This window comes from Polypterus senegalus, chromosome 17 (assembly GCF_016835505.1).
Source record: "Polypterus senegalus isolate Bchr_013 chromosome 17, ASM1683550v1, whole genome shotgun sequence".
In the NCBI taxonomy this organism is placed as follows: Eukaryota; Metazoa; Chordata; class Cladistia; order Polypteriformes; family Polypteridae; genus Polypterus; species Polypterus senegalus.
In genome coordinates this window covers 12,783,746-12,805,365 of record NC_053170.1, presented here as the reverse complement: position 1 = coordinate 12,805,365, position 21,620 = coordinate 12,783,746, and the positions used below count along the sequence as shown (strand labels likewise).

Sequence of the window (21,620 nt, the reverse complement as noted above, 5' to 3'; positions counted from 1 at the left end):
TTTTTAAAAAATAAATAGTGAAAAAAACAGATTGTGAAAAAGTCTCAGTTGGCTAAGATGGGTCATTTTACATTATTAGTTGAGGGTATCCTTGTTCAACTTCAGCTGAGTGTTACATTTGATTCCTCTCTGTCATTTGTTCCACATTTTAGTATAAACATTATAATTTAAGAACTTTAGCCTGATTTCGACCATTTTTGACTTTAACAGATTTAAACTGGTTATCCCGTGTGGTTATTACATCTATAGACTAGTGCCTTATTGTTTGGTCTTTCAAAGTCTGTTCTTAACAAAGTTAAGTATGTTCAGAACTCTGCTGCTAGGGTTCTTACTTCCACCAAGACTTCTTCTTGTTCCTCCTCTTCTTCTTTTCCCACTTCTATGTGGGGTTGATGTACTTGATCCACCTTCTCCATATAGCTTCGAAGGGAGGTCGCTTTAGTTCCGAGTGGGACTGCAGCGCTAACCGCCCAGCATCCCTTGCCAACTGCCGTGCTCAGGAATGTCCTTACCAATATGGCGACGAGGCTGCACCTGTGTCATGGGATGACGTCGAACGCAAACGCTCTAACTTGACTCCGCCCCCTGCACGCAAACCTCGCCTCCATTTTGTGTGTTTTTTTTCCTCCCCTCTTGCTCTATCCCTCCGAGGAGTTTCCATTTCCGGGTTTCGGTTCGGGAGACGGGAGGCGAATCCAAACGATAAGTAAACAAGCCTTCGGGATGGCCATATAGGTCGGTGCGGGGTCAGAAAAGAGCGGAGGGCCGCACTAGTTGTATTCGGACAAATCGGAGGAGGGGTTCCCACGGCGGGCCCTCGCTAGGGGGAGTCTCCATCGGCACCGACACATTCTCTGCACTGTCGGTGTGTGCGTGTTTTCTTCAGAGGAAAGGGGGGCGCTTTTCTGAGAATTATTTCCCCCCTCTTCCCTCCTGCACCTCTCTATCCCCCTCCCACCCCCATGTTGTTATTCTCGAAACGGACAGGATACCAGGAAGAGGCTCACCTTCGACCGGACCAGTTGAGGTAAGGGACGGGTCGAGACGCACCCGAAGAGGGGATCGGGGGGAGGGTGGGGGTTAGTTCAGCTAATCTCAACGGAAAAAAGGGGGGAATCTTTGCGGACCCACCTCATATTGAGTACATTATATTTGTAACATGTGTTTCCAACAGGTAGCCCACACTGCCTTTCTTGTTTGGTTTTGCTTTATGGGGGGGAAAAAAAAGTTTTATGTCTAGGCAAATAAATTTTTCTCTTATTTTGATGAATTAGCGAACACGTTTTTTTAACTAATGTTTTAACCGTGCAATGTGCTTTAGAATTCCTCGTCAGTCATCCCTGTGTTAGCGTTGCGTTTTTGTCATCGGTACTAATTGTGCGAGTAATTTCTTGAGTCTTATTCACCGGTCAGCTGACAAAGTCACGTTGCTTTGCAGGATGACACTCTGGGGAGCTCGGAGAAGCCTAGGGTCTGAGGATATTCGCCCCAACATCCCCAACGTACACGCCTAGTAACCTAATCCAATTTCAAACTGCACCATGTCTTGGTAGTGGCAGTGTTCACCTCAGTCTTGTACGGTGTTCGCAAGGGTCCCAGAACCAGCTCGTATACCCATGTTCAAGTGTAAACCTTCATTACAAGGTCTTTTTCATGTATACTGAAGTGTTTGCCTCAGCCAGTGCCATCTTTCATTTTGAACCAACTTGTCCCAGGGAGTCAGAGTCTGCCTCAGTAGCAGAAAGGACAAGACAAGGACCCCTGTTTATATAGCTGATGGGGTACCAAAGCTGGGGATAGGTTATGTCTTGCTGCGGCTGTCAATTAGATTAAGTGCATTAATGTGGGAAACACTATTTGGTACTCCATTGCTTTATGTAATTTGACATTTTTATGCAGAGCCACACAGCCATTCAGTTTCTGTACATGTATAATTTACAGGGAACCGGGACCTTTCCCAGCAAAATCAAGTACTGTACAGGGGCCAATGCTGTTTGTAATATACAAAAGTAATTTGAATAGTAATATTAGGAACAAACTGGTTAAGTTTTATGGTTAGGCAAGCAGTGTGGTGTGACTTTGGACTTCAAGCCCTGAGGTTGTGGGTTCAAGTCCCACTATTGACACTTGGTAACCGCTTCTGCTGCCCGGGCTCAATTTGGATAAATAAACAAAAGAAGTGTCAGCAATTATATCTTATATGTTATAAGCAGTGCTGGTGCTAGGTTATTTTTGCACCCTAGGCCAAGCTTATTAGTGTGTCAATTGAGTTTTCGGCACCAAACCCGTTTGTCTGGGTTTTTCCCCCACTTCTGGGCAATCCGGGTTGTTTGTCGTGTGGTGGGTGTGGCAAAGTGCAATCCGCGCCTGCTCCCAGCTAGTGACTAGTATGATCTGTGCCCTAGGTGAATGCCTAATTCACCGTAATGGTGGTGCCAGCCCTGGTTATAGGCCACCTTCGGTAAAGGTGTTTGCCTAATAATAACAAAGTTTGCAGATGATACCAGGCTATGTGTATAGCTGATAATCTAGAATCTGTTAAATCATAACAGAGGGATTTCTGTAGTGTACCGTACAGTTTGGTCAGATGAAATTTAATGCAAGTAAAGGTATAGTGTTACACATAGGAAGTAAAAGTGGAGCTCCTAAATTTTAAAGTAACCCTTATGAGGAGGACCTGGGACTCTGAAGACGTTTTCCCACTGCAGCACCTTTGTTTTTTTTGGAACCAGTGAGTTCCTGTTTGATGTGGGACCTGGGCCAGAAACTGTAACCTTTATGCAAAACATGTGACATGCAATGGAGAGTGATGCTGTACGAAGTGAGGCACTTTATGTGGTTCAGGGTCAGCACCCCCACCTTACTGCTTTGGAGTGATAGCAGCTTCACAGGGGGATTATTGCTTTGATGCGGTGCACCTGGGAGGCAGCTATGAAGAGGGATGCGGCACTCCATCTTCATCATTAACTCTCCAAAGTAGAAGATTTGTAAGTTGGCATCAGTGCCTGTAGGTCAGCCAGTCCACACAATTCTTCATCAGAGCCCCAATCATGATGATTCCTGGTTGAACGATGAGTACATACCCTGGAGCAGGAGCCAGAAAAAGTACCAGGGACTACAAATGGCTTGAGTTCCTGTGGTGGGAATGCTACAAACGTTCCTGAGTTTCTAAAAGGTCACTGGTTCCTTAATAAAGTTCCTGCAGTGGGAAAGCACCTATCTATAGTGGACTCATCATTCTCTACATCCAAACAGTGGACAGAAGTGACCAAGAAGGCGAAGGTGGATGAGTTTAAATACTTGGGAGCAACAGTACAGAGTACCAGGGAGTGTGGAAGAGAGGTGAAGAAGAGAGTATATGCTGGAGGAGAGTGTCAGGAGTGATTAGTGCTAAACGGGTATCAGCAAAAAGTGAAAGGGAAGGTCTACAGGACGGTAGTGAGACCAGCTGTGTTATATGGGCTGGAGATGGTGGCACTGACCAGAAAGCAGTAGACGGAGCTGGAGGTGGCAGAGTAAAAGATGTTAAGATTTGCATTGGGTGTGACGAGGATGGACAGGATTAGAAATGAGGACATTAGAGGGTCCGCTCAAGTTGGACGATTGGGAGACAAAGATGCGAGATTGCGTTGGTTTGGACATGTGCAGCGGCGAGATACTGGGTATATTGGGAGAAGGGTACTAAGGATAGATCTACCAGGTAAGAGGAGAAGAGGAAGGCCTAAGAGAAGGTTTATGGATGTGGTGAGAGAGGACATGCAGATGATGGGAGTTCACCGAGCAAGATGACGAGGACAAGAAGAGATGGAAGAAGATGATCCACTGTGGCGACCCCTAACGGGAGCACCCGCCGAAAGAATGAAGAAGAATGTTCATACCACTGCAGGAGGCCATATTGAGCACTTGTAAAGTTACAGAATTATCTTTATGCTCACATTAACCATTTACAATTTACTGCATTATTCTGAAATGATTTTCAAGTGAAATAAATCATTTTGAAAACGGATGAATCTTTTTGAATCACCGTGTATAAAGCTGTTAACTCCGAGTCTGTGTCAGTCACACATTTAATGGCAATAGATGGAGTCCTCACCATCTTATGAAGGGAAGTGACCTCAAAATTTGAGACAGGGGCTTCTTTATCTGGGACGGGATTGTGGATTGTTTTCATTTATTTTCAGGATATTGTTAATGGAAGTAAATCTAAATCATAAATGTATATAGTTTTATGAAGTTTTTACGTTAAAGAGGCGAAGGTTTCTCAGTAGCTACTGCAGTCTTAAAATCATATTAAAAAATGTGGAATCAGCAATAGTGATCGACGGTACGAATGAAAAGAGCTAAAGAGAAATAAATTGCCAGGGGCTGACAGTGTATTTCTTCTTTCTATCCGTTTTCTGACTCATTTAACCAGATCAAGGTGGCAGGGGGCTGGTATAATTTCCCAGAAATCCAGGGTGAAAGGCAAGCTTACTGCAAGTCACCTTCAATGTGTTCACCTGTGATGTGAGGTGAACTGGAAATTTTAAACTGACAAATGTGCGTGTTTGTGATGTGAGAGAAAAAACCCACATAGAGGAAGAAGAACATGCAAACACGCACATGTGTCAGTTTAAAATTTCCAGTTCACCTCACATGTGCAGTTCCCAGGTCCTGACCTCGAGTCCCTCAGGAGATTGGTGTGTGTAATTAATGAGAAGCCATCTATCATAGCCTGTATCATCTTGGAATTTTAATGGAAGCCCTCTAGTACAGATGGACTAACAGTTGGATGTTTGTATTTTATGAAGAAGCAACAAAATAAAAGATAAAAGTGGCCATTGAGCCTCTGATGAAACTTATCACGACTTTTTACAAACCTTTTGATGTGGTTTTCCACAAGACGCTAACCATCAAACTTTTCAGTTTCAAGGATTCAAACCACGCAAGGCATGTTGGTGCATTATTGATTTCAACACAGAAAGCAAACATCTTACAGTATATGGATTTTTGTTCTTTAAAAGTAAAACCCAGTTTGCCATTTTCCTTTTAGGCCCCTGAGTACAATATTTTACAAAAGCTTATTGACTCCTAAGATGTGCAGTTAGACCACACTCTCCATAGCGGCCCTGAAAGGCGGAAAGGTCAAGGAGGCTAATGGGCTTTGCACGTGTCATAAATCAGAATTTAAAACAAATGCTCACCAATTTTTGTGAATATTTTATACAGCAACACTGTAAGCAGAAGTCTAAATATACAGGGTGAGTTATGTTAACACTAATGGATTATTTATATCGACCATACCTTTCCAGGTTAATGGATAGTTCATGGTGGACCATTGCCATGGCCTCCACAATCCCCTGATTTGACACCCTGTGATTTCTGGTTATGGGGAGTGGTGAAGGATTACACACGTGCGTGCGCGTGTCTGTAGCAGGAAAGTTCATGATATCAAGGACCTGAAGGACAGAATACAGACTGTGGTATCATCTATTCCCTGCAAAATGTGTGTCTGGGCTTTAAATGCTACTGTTACTCGTTGGTTTTTGTGTGTTGAACATGATGGCGAACAGGTTGAGACATTTCCTGTAAATCATCATGCAGGTATGAAGTATGTTTTGTGAATGAATTATTTCCGCCATTCAAATGGTAACATAATTATAACTCACCCTGTATATGGAAGCTCAACCGTGGAGCTTTGAAGTATATCTCGAATGATTTGTTCAATTATATGAATCATCTGATTAATGCATCAGTTTTATATGCAGTCGTGCCATTTGAGATGACTGAGTAAAGCACAGGACACTGTAGTGACGAAACGTTCGACCTCGGGGCACACTGAGTGCTTACTTAAGTCATTGTCATCCGCTGCACAGGTCACGCACCATGATCATGGTTGACTAATGGCAGAGGAAAATGTCGCCTGCCAGTTGTTTTTCCATGGGTATCTTGGGTGGGATTTGATTAGTGTACTTTTAAATTAGTCTCTTTTTAGCATCTTTAGTGGTAAATGCAGGCTTCCATGGAGAATGTTCAAGTGAATTCTGGAAGCTGAAGAACACACAAATAATGTAAGGAGGTGAGCTGTTACAATCTGCGATCCAGGGCAGCAGCTACAGTCCGTAATGTTCATGCAGAAAGCGTCAAGAGGATGAGACCTCTTTTTTTTAATTTTAGTAGAGCAAGATTATACACGGCGAGTCAAAATTATGTTAAACATTTGAGTGGCGGAAACATTTTTTTCACAAAATCTACTTCATATGCACAAGATGATTTAACATGAATGTCTCAACCTATTCGCCATATATTGTATACAAGTATATACATAGCAGAACCTTTAGTGTTAATATAATTTTGACTCGCCCTGTATGTACCATCGTAGAATAAGGACCTGTGGTTTTTATCCTTCCGTCTTTTTCATAGGTTCTTAGGGCTAATATTGTGGGGGTCTTTTCTGCCCACTGCTAGCGGGCAATTCAGTGCTTCCACCCCATGTACACTGTGTGCACAATTATTAGGCAAGTGAGTATTTTGACCATATCATCATTTTTATGCGTATATTCCAACTCCAAGCTGTATTAACTTGAATGCTTATTGGATTTAAGCACGTCAGGTGATGTGTATTTGTGTAATGAGGGAGGGTGTGGCCTAAGGAGATCAACACCCTATATCAAGGTATGCAGAATTATTAGGCAGCTAGTTTTCCTCAGGCAAAATGGGCCAAAAAGAGATTTAACTGACTCTGAAAAGTCAAAAATTGTAAAAAGTCTTTCAGAGGGATGCAGCACTTTTGGAATTGCTAAGATATTGGTGTGTGATCACAGAACCATCAAACATTTTGTTGCAAATAGTCAACAGGGTCGCAAGAAACGTGTTGAGAACAAAAGAGCAAATTAGCTGCCAAAGATTTGAGAAGAATCAAACGTGAAGCTACCAGGAACCCATTATCCTCCAGTACTTTCATATTCCAGAGCTGCAACCTACCTGGAGTGCCCAGAAGTACAAGGTGTTCAGTGCTCAAAGACATGGCCAAGGTAAGGAGGGCTGAAACCCAACCACCACTGAACAAGAAACATAAGTTGAAACGTCAAAACTGGGCCAAGAAATATCTGAAGACAGATTTTTTTCAAAGGTTTTATGGACCGATGAGATGAGAGTGACTCTTGATGGACCAGATGGATGGACCTGTGGATCAGTAATGGGCACAGAGCTCCACTCCAACGTGGAGGTGGGGTACTGGTATGAGCTGGTATTTTTAAAGATGAGCTAGTTGGACCTTTTGCATTGAAGATGAACTCAAAATCAACTCCCAAACCTACTGCCAGTTTTTCGAAGACACTTTCTTCAAACAGTGATACAGGAAGAAGACCCTGATTTTTATGCAGGCCAATGCTCCATCACTTGCATCGAAGTTCTCCACTGCGTGGCCAGCCAGTAAAGGCCTTAAAGATGAAGGAATAATGACATGGCCCCCCTTCCTCATCTGACCTAAACCCTATCGAGAACTTGTGGGCACTTCTTAAACGCTAGATTTACGGGGAGAAAAACAATCCACCTCTCTGAAGAGTGTCTGGGAGGCTGTAGTCACTGCTCCACAAAAAGCTGATCGTCAACAGATCAAGAAACTGACAGACTCCATGAATGGAAAGGCTTATGACTGTTATTGGAAAGAAGGGTGGCTATATTGGTCATTGATTGATTGATTTTTTTTTTTGAAATGTCAGAGATGTTTATTTGTAAATTTTGAGGTGTTTGTTTATTATTCTCACTATAACAGATGAAAATAAACAAGTGAGATGGGAAAATTTTCATTTTTCCTTTAGTTGCATAATAAATCTGCACACTAATAGTTGCCTAATAATTGTGCGCACATATGTATTCCCCTGATGATGTTCACACTCACATTTCCGTTGTGAAACATTCAGGTTTCAGGTTTATTAACATTTTGGATTGACTGATAGCACTGTGTTTGTTCCATATTAAAATTAATCCTCAAAAATACAACTTGCCTAATAATTGTGCACACAGTGTATATGTTAAGTTTATTTTTATTTATCGATTGATTAATTTAATGTATTATCTGTCCTGTAAGGCTGTATCCTTGTTTTTTATGTTTCTGCTGCCGTACGCATTTAAATGTCCCCATGGGATTAGTAGAGTTTATCTAATCTAATCATTTGTATGAAGTATTATGACATTTTTTTCCTTGCAAACGTCCGCTACTGTCCAGCACCACTATTGTGTAATTTGACGTCACCTTGAAACTTCAGTTCTGAAGTAACTACAATACTTTTCAGTTTGAATTGTAATGGATTGCAAAGTTAAAGTAGAAGTGTTCACTCCGTTACATTTTTGCACATTTCTAACACTATTTTTGCATATTGGGGCAGAGTGGTGGCTCTGAGGCTAGGGATCTGCGCTGGCAATCGGCTTGAATCCTGTAAAACGCCAAAAGTGACTTTACTCCATTGGGCCCTTGAGCAAAGCCCTTAACGTGCATTTGCTCCGTCCTGGTTTATAACATTAATCTGCATCCAGCCCTGCATGTAGGCCCTCCAACCTGCAGGGAAAAACCTGAGGGTTGGTGGCAGAATTGGCACTCCAGCCACCATAACAAATCTTGCACTGTTCCAGTGTGGTGCTGAGGAGTCACCCGTTGCAGGGCTGCACTTGGGTCTTAATCTGGAATCCTGAGCTTGTCATGTGGTGGGTGCGGCAATGTGCTGTATCAGTGCCTTTTCGTACATATGTTGTATGTAACATAAACGCATTCAATAAGCTTCCTATATTATCAACATTATTATCCCTTTAGTTTGGGAAATTATTTATTTCTAAAAACTTAACATGTACCATGTTGTAAAGTATCCATCTCTAGAGTTTTTGTCCAAGATGCCAAAGGCTCAATGTAACTGCTGTTGCTCTCTAGCTTAGAGTAGCACTTGTAGGCTTCCATGCAGCCATCCCTCCATTTTCTTAAGTGAGTTATCCAGGGAAGGGTCTTGGGGAAGCTGAAGCCTATCACACTAATAATCATTTTGTGCTGTTGGAATGCTTGGTTAAAAACTGGCGCAGGTGTGGGTTTAACATTGTGTAGCGTTATTAAAGTATAAATAGGTTTCTGTTGTGGTAACACTGGTGAAGGTAGCTGCTAACACAACCACCATTTATCCATTTTAAATCCGCCTTTATTGTTAAGAACTCCAGTTGTAGAATAATGAGAGAGCACCGGGACAATTTTATATTTTAACTATTACAGTTTCTCCATTTCCTTTTTTTTTTTAATTGTTTAAACAAATTACATCACTTTTGCATATAATTTGTGCCTGATGCCCTTCCTCAGATGTGGAGGAGGAAGAAACTTTCAAAATTGAACTGAACAAAAGTCAGCCAAACCTTCCCTACCTGTCATTCCAGGTACAGTTGCAGCAGTGTTGAAATTGACACGTCATCCAGTCAGTGTGCCTTTAATTCTGTCTCGCGCTGATTTATTTATTTTTTTTATTGTTTAACTTTTGACCTGTTGCCAGAAAGACTGGTCTACGTTTCATTTTTGGCATTCTCTGTGGTCCCAGTTGAAGGGTGATGAGGGGTAATGGCCTGAAGCAATGTCTCCTCTGACTTTACAATCCAGGAAGCGATGATGATTTTTGTTTTTGGCATGTATGTAACTTTCTCTTATCTCTAATCTTTAAAAATGTCTTTTTAAGCATTATTTTAATTTAATATAGTTAATAATCGGTGACAGACCCTTCCAGTTTATGAGGCCCGTTCCTGAATTAGTAGGTTTCAGAAGTCTGGTTGGTTCTGGTCACCAGTGCACTTTCTAATTTGTATAAACTCAGACACTTGGCTCTTGGCTATTGAGTGTAATAATTGTGTGCGTGAGTGTGTTTTGAGATAAGCCTGGTGTCCCATTCCAGGCTGGTTTCAGCCTTGAAATGGATAAATAGGTTAGCTGGATAGATTTAAAAATGAATAAAGATATACAGAGATGCACAGAATTCAGTTTTGGGGCAGGCATTTAATGTAACAACTTTAGATATAAGTGTAAGGGTGGGAGTCCTGTGCTTTACTCAGCCATCTCAAATTGTAAGACTTGCATATAAAGATTCCTTCTTTTTTTTATATATATATATATATTTTATATATATATATATATATATATAGATATATATATATATATATATATATATATATATATATATATATATATATATATATTTTATATATATATATATATATATATATATTTATATATATATATATCTATATCTCTGGGTGGTTGGCACCTGCCCAGGATTGGTTCCTGCCTTGTGCCCTGTGTTGGCTGGGATTGGCTCTGGCAGACCCCGTGACCCTATTCGATTCAGCGGGTTAGAAATGGATGGATATATATATATATATGTATATGTATATGTATGTATATATATATATATATATATATATATAGAATGAATGTGTCAGTTTTATATTATCTGATTCACATCTGAGCATTCAGGGGAAGGACAGTGCTAGCATATGTGTGGCAGCGTCTGGGTTACAGGTTATAAGTGGTACAGAAGTGGGTTCATGTCTGTTCACCATTTTGTTTTTTAGTGTCACAAGAAAGATTTAACAGTGGTCCTACTAGGCCTATTCTGGAACCTGGGGCAAGGTATGCATTATGACAGAAGGCTGAATGTCATCAACCTGAGCAAACACAGAGCAGGAAAAACCACTGCCAAAAATTTTCAGGAAAAATATGAAGGGAATGTGACCTAGGGTAAACTAAACGAGAATAGATGTTTTACATTTATCGTAAGTCACAAGTATTCCCGAACAGGGTTGGCAGCCGAGTTTTAAGCTCTCCTGCTCAAATAAACCCAAATTTTCCACAGAGAAGCCCAGAGAACTTAAAACTCAAAGTGTGTTATAAACTGATTTGTACTCATTTACTTACAGGTATTATACAATATAATCCAATTTAATTTTGTGTTGCCCAAATTCATACAGGAAGTACTGTAATGGGCTTTAACAGGCCCTTTTGACAGCCCCCCAGCCTTGACTCTTTTAGAAGATGAGGAAAAAATCTAACCCAACCCCCTTTTCTTGTACGGGGGAAAAAAATGTAAGAAACCTCAGGAAAGGTTTAAAGAGAGACTTCTTTCCAGGTAGGTTGGGCGCGCGGTGGGTGTCAAAAAAAAAAAAAAAAGTTGTCAATACACAGAACAGAACACAAGTAACCCTCATTACAATAGAAATATTACAAGTACAGAGCAGAATTCAGCACTAGATGATATCACATAATACGATTTGGATGTAAAAGATGTAGTGTTAAAATCAAAAGTAGCATTTATTTGTATTCCTTCTCATTAAATTTAGTGCAGTTGTGCCTCTGAATTGAATCTTGAGAGCAGGCACGCACACTGCAGCTGAAGACATACTAACAGTGCCGCCAGTCAGTGGGACACTCGGTTTTGCTAGTTTTAGGGAAAGGGGAGGTGTGAGAGCCAGCCAGCCGGGTGGCCTGGATGTCCTTTGCCGCTGCTCTGCAGCCAATCACGTGGTGAAGTTAAGAGAGTTGGGAGAGTCGAGTGCAAGCAACACTTAAGGGAAAGATGCTGCTGCCAGCCAGTGAGGTGGCTGCCACTGCAGTGCCAGTCCAGCTGCTAGGGGTCTGCACTCTACAGGCTGAGAACGAGTTCAGACTGATCATGATCGAGGTCCCCAGCAGCCTCAGTCAGTGTTACTATACTGTACATACAATATAATGTAATGTATAGAAAAAGTTTCAGACTTCTTTAAATTTTAAATTTAAAAAACCTAGAAACCCAGGTAGGGATCAAGCCACCCAACACTGCACCTGAACTCTTACTTGTGCTTTGGGGGGAGGGAGGGGGGGTGGAAATCGCCAGATTGTCTGGATGACTTTTATTTATGTGGGGACGATTCCAGTTTGGCGTGAAGACGATTCTTCATGTCGTCAGTTCGCATACTTCGTGATGGTCTGGGATTTTTCAGGTGATTTTCTATGTAATAAACTAAAGTTATAGCATAATGAAAATTGCATCATTAGATCTGGACCACCCTATAGAAAAATTGAATAAAAAGATGTAATTAAAGAGAGGAAGTATAATAATCACTAAATATAAAATATAATGCAAAGAGTGATTAGCATTGAGCAGTGTTAAGTGTGCGATAATTAGCGAAATGTACTCATCAGTCCTTAGTGTTGTTTTGACATTTGGAAATCTGTAAGCCAAATAAACCTTAGACAGCCATCTTCATCAATGATTGCACAATTCATGCAGCCAGCTGTCATCTTCAAAGGTGATTGAGGAATGTTTCTGGCATTTGATGATGTCAGGTTATATAGCATGATGTGTAGAGTACAAATTTAAGGAGGTTAAGTTCAAGCTTTATAATGCTCTGGTGAGGCCTCATCTGGAGTCTTGTGTGCAGTTTTGGTGTCCAGGCTACAAAAAAGGACATAGCAGCACTAGAAAAGGGCCAGAGAAGAGCAACTGGGCTGATTTCAGGGCTACAGGGGATGAGTTCTGAGGAAAAATTACAAGAGCTGAGCCTTTACAGTTTAAAAGTAAATTAAGAGGAGACATGACTGAAGTATTTAAAATTGTGAAGGGTATTAGTCCAGTGGATAAATATTGTGAATTTAAAGTGAGTTCATTAAGAACGCAGGATCACATTTGGAAACTTGTTAAGGGTAAAATTTCACACAAACATTATGAATTTTTTCTTTAAACAGAGAACAATAGACACATGGTATAAGCGACCAAGTAGTGTGCTATACAGTAGGACATCAGAGACTTTCAAAACTTGACTTGATGTTATTTTAGAGGAATTAAGTGAATAGGACTGGTGACCTTTGTTGGTCTGAATGGCCTGTTCTCATCTAGATTGCTCTAATGTACTAATGATGTTTTAATGACCAGTTTGTTGCAGAGAGCACTTCTTGGCTGTAACCATCTTAGCTAATAGTGGTGAAGGGGTGAGAGAGACAACCAATTAGACCCAAAGGGTGATTAAGGGGCCAGAATTAGGAGGGCTGTGATGGGCAATTGAGCCAGGACATTGGGATAAACTCTACTCTTTTCAAAAGATGCCCAGAGAGAGAGAGAGTCAGGACCTGGGCTTTACATCTCATCTGAAGGATGGCACCATATTTACATCACCTTGTCCCCGTCACTGCACTGGGGCATTGGTATCCACACACACAGACCACAGGGTATGCACCCCCTCCTGGCCTCACCAACACCTCTTCCAGCAGAATCCCCAAGGTGTTCCTAGATGGTTTCCCGTTCAAGTGTTGGCTGTGCCCAAATACACTTGGCTTCAGGTGGATGACCGTTTTCTTTGGCGCCCGTGGTATTGCATGGATTGGTCTTTTTATTAATTTTTATTTACAGAATGCTTTGCTTTTCGCCAACCCCCGGCCTGTGCTATGCGCTAGCCACTTTGCGGTTTTGCTGCTCGCGTATGGGGATGCGGATGTACAATTTAAACAAATTATTTTCATGGGAATTGTTACATATGCATAATAGAACTATTTTACATTACAGCGAGTAATTAACCATATTAAAAAATAGTAAAACATAATTTGAAAGTAAATTATGTTACATGTTGCGGTAGTTATTCGTTATGTTATACGATTTCATTCTGTTTGGATTTGAAATTAACACGCAGATACTTTTTAAACTTACACTTTTACTGTAAAGCTTCCTTAAAAATAGTATCGCATTGAACTTTGATTCCGTGTTTGGACTTGCATCGTGAAAACTTGGCGTATAACTGCCCGTGAATGAATTTTGTTTCTTTTTCTCTAATAAATAAATCGACTTTTTTGAATGTTTGGCTCTGAGATTTGTTAATTGTCTTTGCAAAAGCTATTCTAACGGGAAACTATTACCTTTTTAATTCGAATGGCATATCAAGATCTCCTTTGGTGTCTAATGTTATTTGCGGGAGACGTACTACATTACCTTTCTTGGATACGTCCTTCTTTCAACAGTAATTTGTACGGAGGAAGACCGGACGGTGTTAACGGTTGTAGATATTTCTTCAGGATATTGTAAGTTGTTTTCTTCTTCCGCACAATCACTAGCAACTGTTTCAGCATAGTCTATTGATACGCATTTAACCAATTTGTCGTGTAACCATTCGAAAATTTTCACATTAATTCATTTGACTTCATTGTTTCTCGGTGCTGGGATTGCCCGTGTACTCATTTCTTTTGTTGATAACCTTTTGGGATGAAATTCTTCAATAAGTTTTGAACATAAGTCTAATTTTATTGTGAACTTAAAGTGAGGACAATGTAAAAATTGATAAGAGCTCCGAGAGCAGGAACTATGCCAAAAGCATTCACACGAATGACAGGGGAGAGGGCCGTGTGCATGGTTGAATATGGTTGAGAGGAGGGCAGGACTTAAAAAAAAATCTCATGGTCAAAGTCTCGTCTCAGGATTTCCTTTTATAATAGAGAGAGATGTTTGTAATCCGATCTGAAGGACTTGCATAAGATGTCTGCGATATGTGTATGTATATACCTCTGTGCCTGTTTATGTGACAAATAAGACGTAAATCTAATCAGTTGATCGGTAGCTGTTGTTCTTTTAATGTACAGTCTTGGAGTTGAGCAAGGAAGAATTCACTACATATTAAGCTCTGTACTTAATTTTATGTGAAAAATAAAATTTGATTTGATTTAGATTTGAAATATTAAAAGATGTGTGCATAGCTGTCTTCATACTGAATTTGTGCATAATATCCATCGTGCTACTAAAATATTAAAAGTGACAGTGGGGATCACAGATGGCACCTGACGTGATGGGCTAAAAACAGCAAAAACGGAACTAACGTGTTTTTGTTTTTTTTTTTTTCTAAAATATGGAAGAGGTGTTTAAAGGCATGTACCACTTTGAAATTAATTGTGTGGAGACTATAATGATTGCGTTTTTTTTGATTGACAAACGCTGTACTTTTCTGTTTTCTTATTTAGTTATATGCATTTCATCAGTGTCACAGAAGAAGCCATCTGCTGCCAGGCTCTTTCAGTGTAATGTTTTCATTGTATCCATTTCTTTCCTGGCTAGTTCATCTGAAAGCAAACCTTGTGTTGGCTCGCAGCTCTTCACTCTCTCTCTCTGTTTTTCACCTTGAAGCACTGGAGCAGACACTAATGCCATGGGGGTCTCCTCCTGACAGTGCTGCTTGTTTTGAAGAAATAGCTCTTTATAATACATGAAGCAGTGGTCGTTCACTCTCGTCCGCTCTCTTACTGAGTGCCATTTAGGTCCATCTGCTTAAACTGGAAGCTCATGTTTCTGGACCACACACACTGGCATCATCAGAAAGTCAAAACCCGCTACATAACAGTTAGTCCTGCAGATCTTAGGCAGATAATTCTCATCTTCTTGCACGATATGGTGAATGTTGTAATTTTTGTCCCGCTGTAAAGAGTTGCTTTGTGCTGTGCTTCAGTTTTAGAAGACAAATTCATTTAAGTTGTGAAATGTGCAGACCACCCCCAGCCTGCACACCATGGACATTCCAGAATGTGGCGTCCCATTTCCTTTGCATTAGCAGTAGTTTGGTGGTCCTTTTCATTTTTTTTTTAATGTTATGTAGCTTTTCCTTTACAAAGTTGGTGGCCAGGTTTTCGTGCAAGAGCAAAATTCACAAGTTCACTTCACAATGGAGTCCTGAAAACAATCTGCTGGAACTGCAAGAAAGTTGCTTTACTCGCAGAGATCATGAAAACCTGTAAGAATTGGTGGGGGATAAGGGATAAGTACCTGATCTGTTCGGTCAGATTATTGCATGATGTTGCTAAAACAAACGAGAGTTTTATCAGTGGGGTTTGTGTTTATTCATAGTCTATTTGTGTTTTTTGTTTACCTGCATTGTTTTATCGCTGTTTTTTGACAGTCTTGTTTTTTTTTTAACTTTTAAAATTTTTCCCCTTATCTGCAGCTGAACATGATTTTGTTTTTCCTCCAAATACTTGCCATGTTGGTCATGTTGACGTCACTAAATGAGATAGACATCTATGGCGTGCTTTAGTTTTGCACAATATGTATCTTTAACCGTTCTTGTGGCATGTAAGCTGTTTTAGTGCACTGATAGTGCCTGCTTTTTAGTATTTTTAATCTTTGTGTTTTTATTTCATTGCACACACTTTTATTTTGGTGATGATGTTAACTGCTTCTTTACAAGTAAGACTTTCACTTTATTCCATACACGTGACAGTAATGACTCTATAAACTTTAATATTTGGTTGAAAAAACAAAAGCTAGTTGCACTTTTACTGTATGTGCATAGTTACCGGGGTGTTGAGTGTCTGGGCCATTTAAAAATAAGATTTGTTTGAAATTCTCCAGGTAAGAAGTGAGATATTAATTACACCAAGTTCATTTATTTAGCTGAAAACGAAGTTGTCTCGTTATCTCAACTTAAGTGCTATTGAGGCAAGTTATTAGTTCGTGTATCTACAGTGGTGTGAAAAACTATTTGCCCCCTTCCTGATTTCTTATTCTTTTGCATGTTTGTCACACAAAATGTTTCTGATCATCAAACACATTTAACCATTAGTCAAATATAACACAAGTAAACACAAAATGCAGTTTTTAAATGATGGTTTTTATTATTTGGGAGAAAAAATCCAAACCTACATGGCCCTGTGTGAAAAGTAATTGCCCCTTGTTAAAAATCACCTAACTGTGGTGTATCACACCTGAGTTCAATTTCCGTAGCCACCCCAGGCCTGATTACTGCCACACCTGTTTCAATCAAGAAATCACTTAAATAGGAGCTGCCTGACACAGAGAAGTAGACCAAAAGCACCTCAAAAGCTAGACATCATGCCAAGATCCAAAGAAATTCAGGAACAAATGAGAACAGAAGTAATTGAGATCTATCAGTCTGGTAAAGGTTATAAAGCCATTTCTAAAGCTTTGGGACTCCAGCGAACCACAGTGAGAGCCATTATCCACAAATGGCAAAAACATGGAACAGTGGTGAACCTTCCCAGGAGTGGCCGGCCGACCAAAATTACCCCAAGAGCTCAGAGACGACTCATCCGAGAGGTCACAAAGACTCCAGGACAACGTCTAAAGAACTGCAGGCCTCACTTGCCTCAGTTAAGGTCAGTGTTCATGACTCCACCATAAGAAAGAGACTGGGCAAAAACGGCCTGCATGGCAGATTTCCAAGATGCAAACCACTGTTAAGCAAAAGAACATTAGGGCTCGTCTCAATTTTGCTAAGAAACATCTCAATGATTGCCAAGACGTTTGGGAAAATACCTTGTGGACTGATGAGACAAAAGTTGAACTTTTGGAAGGCAAATGTCCCATTAGATCTGGCGTAAAAGGAACACAGCATTTCAGAAAAAGAACATCATACCAACAGTAAAATATGGTGGTGGTAGTGTGATGGTCTGGGGTTGTTTTGCTGCTTCAGGACCTGGAAGGCTTGCTGTGATAGATGGAACCATGAATTCTACTGTCTACCAAAAACTCCTGAAGGAGAATGTCCGGCCATCTGTTCGCCAACTCAAGCTGAAACAATCTTGGGTGCTGCAGCAGGACAATGACCCAAAACACACCAGCAAATCCACCTCTGAATGGCTGAAGAAAAACAAAATAAAGTGGCCTAGTCAAAGTCCTGACCTGAATCCAATTGAGATGCTATGGCATGACCTTAAAAAGGTGGTTCATGCTAGAAAACCCTCAAATAAAGCTGAATTACAACAATTCTGCAAAGATGAGTGGGCCAGAATTCCTCCAGAGCGCTGTAAAAAACTCATTGCAAGTTATCGCAAACGCTTGATTGCAGTTATTGCTGCTAAGGGTGGCCCAACCAGTTATTAGGTTCAGGGGGCAATTACTTTTTCACACAGGGCCATGTAGGTTTGGATTTTTTTCTCCCTAAATAATAAAAACCATCATTTAAAAACTGCATTTTGTGTTTACTTGTGTTATATTTGACTAATGGTTAAATGTGTTTGATGATCAGAAACATTTTGTGTGACAAACATGCAAAAGCTTAAGAAATCAGGAATGGGGCAAATAGTTTTTCACACCACTGTATTTATGATATCATGGTCAGCAGTTATCGTTTTATCACATAGATTTTCAGTCTGTAATGTTTCACCATGTAATTCTGTGCTTATTTGTTTTGCAGCTCTAAAACAGTAACATAGTGCAGAGATAAACATGGGGGGGGGCACTGCCTTAGTAGCCTTAGCAGAAAGCGAGGGACGGCTGGATATCTTGTGCTCAGTGGCTTGGGGACATCTGCAGACAGATTGAGACTCTCGTGTCAGGGATGGTGACAGACTAGTAGTAGCTGAAGGTTTTTTTTTTTTTTGTGCTGCCCATCCTTAATCAGTCGTTCATTTTGGTTTTCCTATTTTAAATAGACCGCATTACTAAAACGGCATTCTTTTTCGGGTGTTTCTCCATGTGATTTACGTGGCTTCTTGAGATTCCCACTTCGGTACTAGTATTGTTTTGTGATATTATAAAATCGGAGGTTCCCAACCTTTTTTTTTGCCAGCTGAAACATTTTTTGCCTTGTACAGGGTGAGCCAAAACTATGTTAACACTAATGGTACTGATATTTATATACTTGTGTACAATTTTTGTGCCACATATGGTTACATGTGTTGAACATGATGGTGAACAGATTGAGATATTCCTGTAAATCTTCTTGCACACATGAAGTATGTTTTGTGAATACATTTTTTCCACCATTCAAATGTTAACATAATTTTCACTCACCCTGTATATTCACTTCAGATTGTAACGGAATCAAATCTTCTAATAACTTTAGGTAAATGACACAGCAAGCATTGTAGCGAGTCTGTTTTCACAATGTAAAATACTCGTGTTCCCTCTGTGTATATCATTCGTATTCACTCAAAACAAGCCCCGAAAGCACACCTAGTGGCTTATTTACGCTTGCTTTGGCCTACCTGTTTCACAGGACACCTGTGTCCAATGAATCTTGGCACAGGCGTCGATCCTGGGAACAAATCTTTGCCAGATATACACTGTATAGCCAGAAGTATACGGGCACCCCTTCAAATTACTGAGTTCAGGTGTTACAGTCACACCATCAAATCTATTACTGGACGAAGAATGGGTCGCACTAAAGAGCTTAGTGACTTTAAACGCGGCCCAGTCATGGGGTTCCGTCTTTGCCACAAGTCAGTAAATGAAATTCCAGATCAGCCCCAATCAACTGTAAGAGCTATTATTGTGAAGTGGAAGCGACAAGGAGGAACAACAGCTCAGCCCAGAAGTGGCAGACCACACAGATTCACAGAGCGGGGCTTACAGTGCTGAAGCACGTAACATGTACCAGTCACATCTCCTCTGTGGCATTAACTCACAACAGAACTCCAAACTGCCTCTGGAAGTGACATCAGAACAAGAACTGTGCGTGGGGAGCTTCATGAATTAGGTTGGTTAGTTTTTAAGTCCCTCTCCATGCCATCAAGTACTTACTGAGACAACTCAGTGAGCAAAGTTAAAATCGGCACAGATTGTCTGACAGAGATATGCCCTTTGCTTTAGCCTTTCAATCATTTTAGTTTTGTTAAACAGAAGATAGTTGCAGTCACCCCATTCCTTATTTTTTCATGCCAGTGTTGTAATCTCTCTGTAAATCCCTTGATTTTTGTCACACAAGTCCAGGCCATTTGTGTTGTGGTTCCCCATTTACTTATGTTAAACGTATTCAGTTCTTCAGACATATCAGAGAGGTAAGCAAGTTTACTTTTGCATTTTGGATCCTTGAAGTCCACGGCCAAATTACAATTCTGATAAATTTAAAACTTGGTCAGAAATTTGCATGAAAACACAGTAGGTCCATGGCAGAGCCAAGAAACCATTTTGTGGAAGAGCAATCCTTTTAGCACGAATAGCTGGAAAAAGCAGCCATTTCAAGGTTGTAGCTTAATGAACATCACAGTTTTTATGATGGAGAGCGGCACTTGCATCAGTAGAGCTGTGTACATATTTGAATTAAGTCCCTCTCTTTGTAAAACATAATGCATTGACCTAATATTACGTGCCACTTGCCTTTCATTAGAAATTTTATTTTTTTTGAGCCTGCCATTGCCGTAGCTACTTCTGCGCCAGTTCCAATGCAATTTTCCCAAAAAAGATTCTTTGATGTTCTGTGTCCATGTAAGGTTTCAAGCATATCTACCCCTGAACCGACCACAATAATCCTTACTCTGCTAGACATAACAAAATGAAGACCAAAAGATACAATACAATTTATTTTTGTATAGCCCAAAATCACAGAAAAGCAGCAATGGGCTTTAACAGGCTTAGCTAGCCTTGACTCTCTAAGAAGACAAGAAAAAACTCCCAAAAAACCCTTGTAGGGAAAAAAACGGAAGAAACCTTGGGAAAGGCACTTCAAAGAGAGACCCCTTTCCAGCTAGGTTGGGGTCGCAGTGGGTGTCAAAAAGGGGGTCAATACAATACAATACAGTACAATACACAGAACGGAACAAATTCTCAATACAATATTGAAATAAAAATTTTAAAAGTACGGAGCAGAATTTAACAGTATATGATATCGCATAATAGGATTTAAATTTGTTCAGAGTCCTGGAGACTTCATCCATCAAGCTGCCTCCCCCATTTGGACCATTACACAGCAGAAACGGCGCTGGGCCAGCCAGTCCGATGAAAGGACCCCTCTACCCCATGATTCCTGAGATCCTCCATCAGGGTTGACTTTACCTTAAGCGGGCAAAACAACTTGGCAGGTGGGCCGTGGCACTTAGTGCCACATTTGAGTACCGAGAAGAGAAACAGAATAGGTGAGGGTTAGTAACAAATTATAACTATCTTGTTACTTCTTTTTTTAGTGCTAATGACTAACAACAGAGGTGCAGTCTGCACAGTTAATCAGCAGCTCTAGTCAGGATATGCTAAGATGTGCTTAACTCTTCCCATGTCAACCAATTCATCAACTTGCAGCGCATACGATATTCTAGTTCTCAGCCTGTCTACACCATATGGCCAAAAGTTTGTGGCGCATCACCATCACACCTATAGGAGCTTGTTGTACATCCCATTCCAAAACCATGGGCATTTAATATTACATCCCCGTCATATCAGCTCCCCCTTCCCTTTGTGGCAATAACAACCCACAGGCTTCTGGGAAGGCTTTTCACAAGATTTTGGAGTGCGTGGGAATTTGTGCCCATTCACCCAAAAGAGCATTTGGGAGGTCAGGTACTGTTGTTGGACGAGAAGACCTTGGCTTGCAATTGGTGTTCCACTTCATCCCAGAGGTGTTAAGTAGGGTTGAGGTCCGGGCTTTGTGCAGTTCTTCCATGTCTTTATGGACTTGGCTTTGTGCACAGGGGCACAGTCATGCTCGGAACACAGCAGGGTCTCCTGGAAACTGTTGTCATGAAGTTGTAAGCACACAGTTCTCTAAGACACTGATTCTTAACCTTTTTTGAGGCATGGACCCCTTTAAGAATCTAATGAAAGCTGTGGACCGCCTTCCTCAGAAACATTTACATAAACACAACTTTGCATGCAGTGAATATAATGTACTTTATTGAGATTTGATTGTCTCATACATACAGTATATGACATACAAAGTAT

At 40.6% G+C, this 21,620-nt stretch overlaps 1 protein-coding gene across 1 annotated transcript in view; it reads left to right on the top strand.

The window, feature by feature from the left end:
* Positions 1–624: 624 nt before the first annotated feature.
* Positions 625–21,620, top strand: part of LOC120517172 (WAS/WASL-interacting protein family member 2-like) — a 61,229-nt gene continuing 40,233 nt past the window's right edge. Inside the window, exon 1 of the mRNA XM_039739334.1 lies at positions 625–1,027. The gene's annotated coding sequence lies outside the window, so the exon portion shown is untranslated. The remainder of the gene's footprint in view (positions 1,028–21,620) is intronic.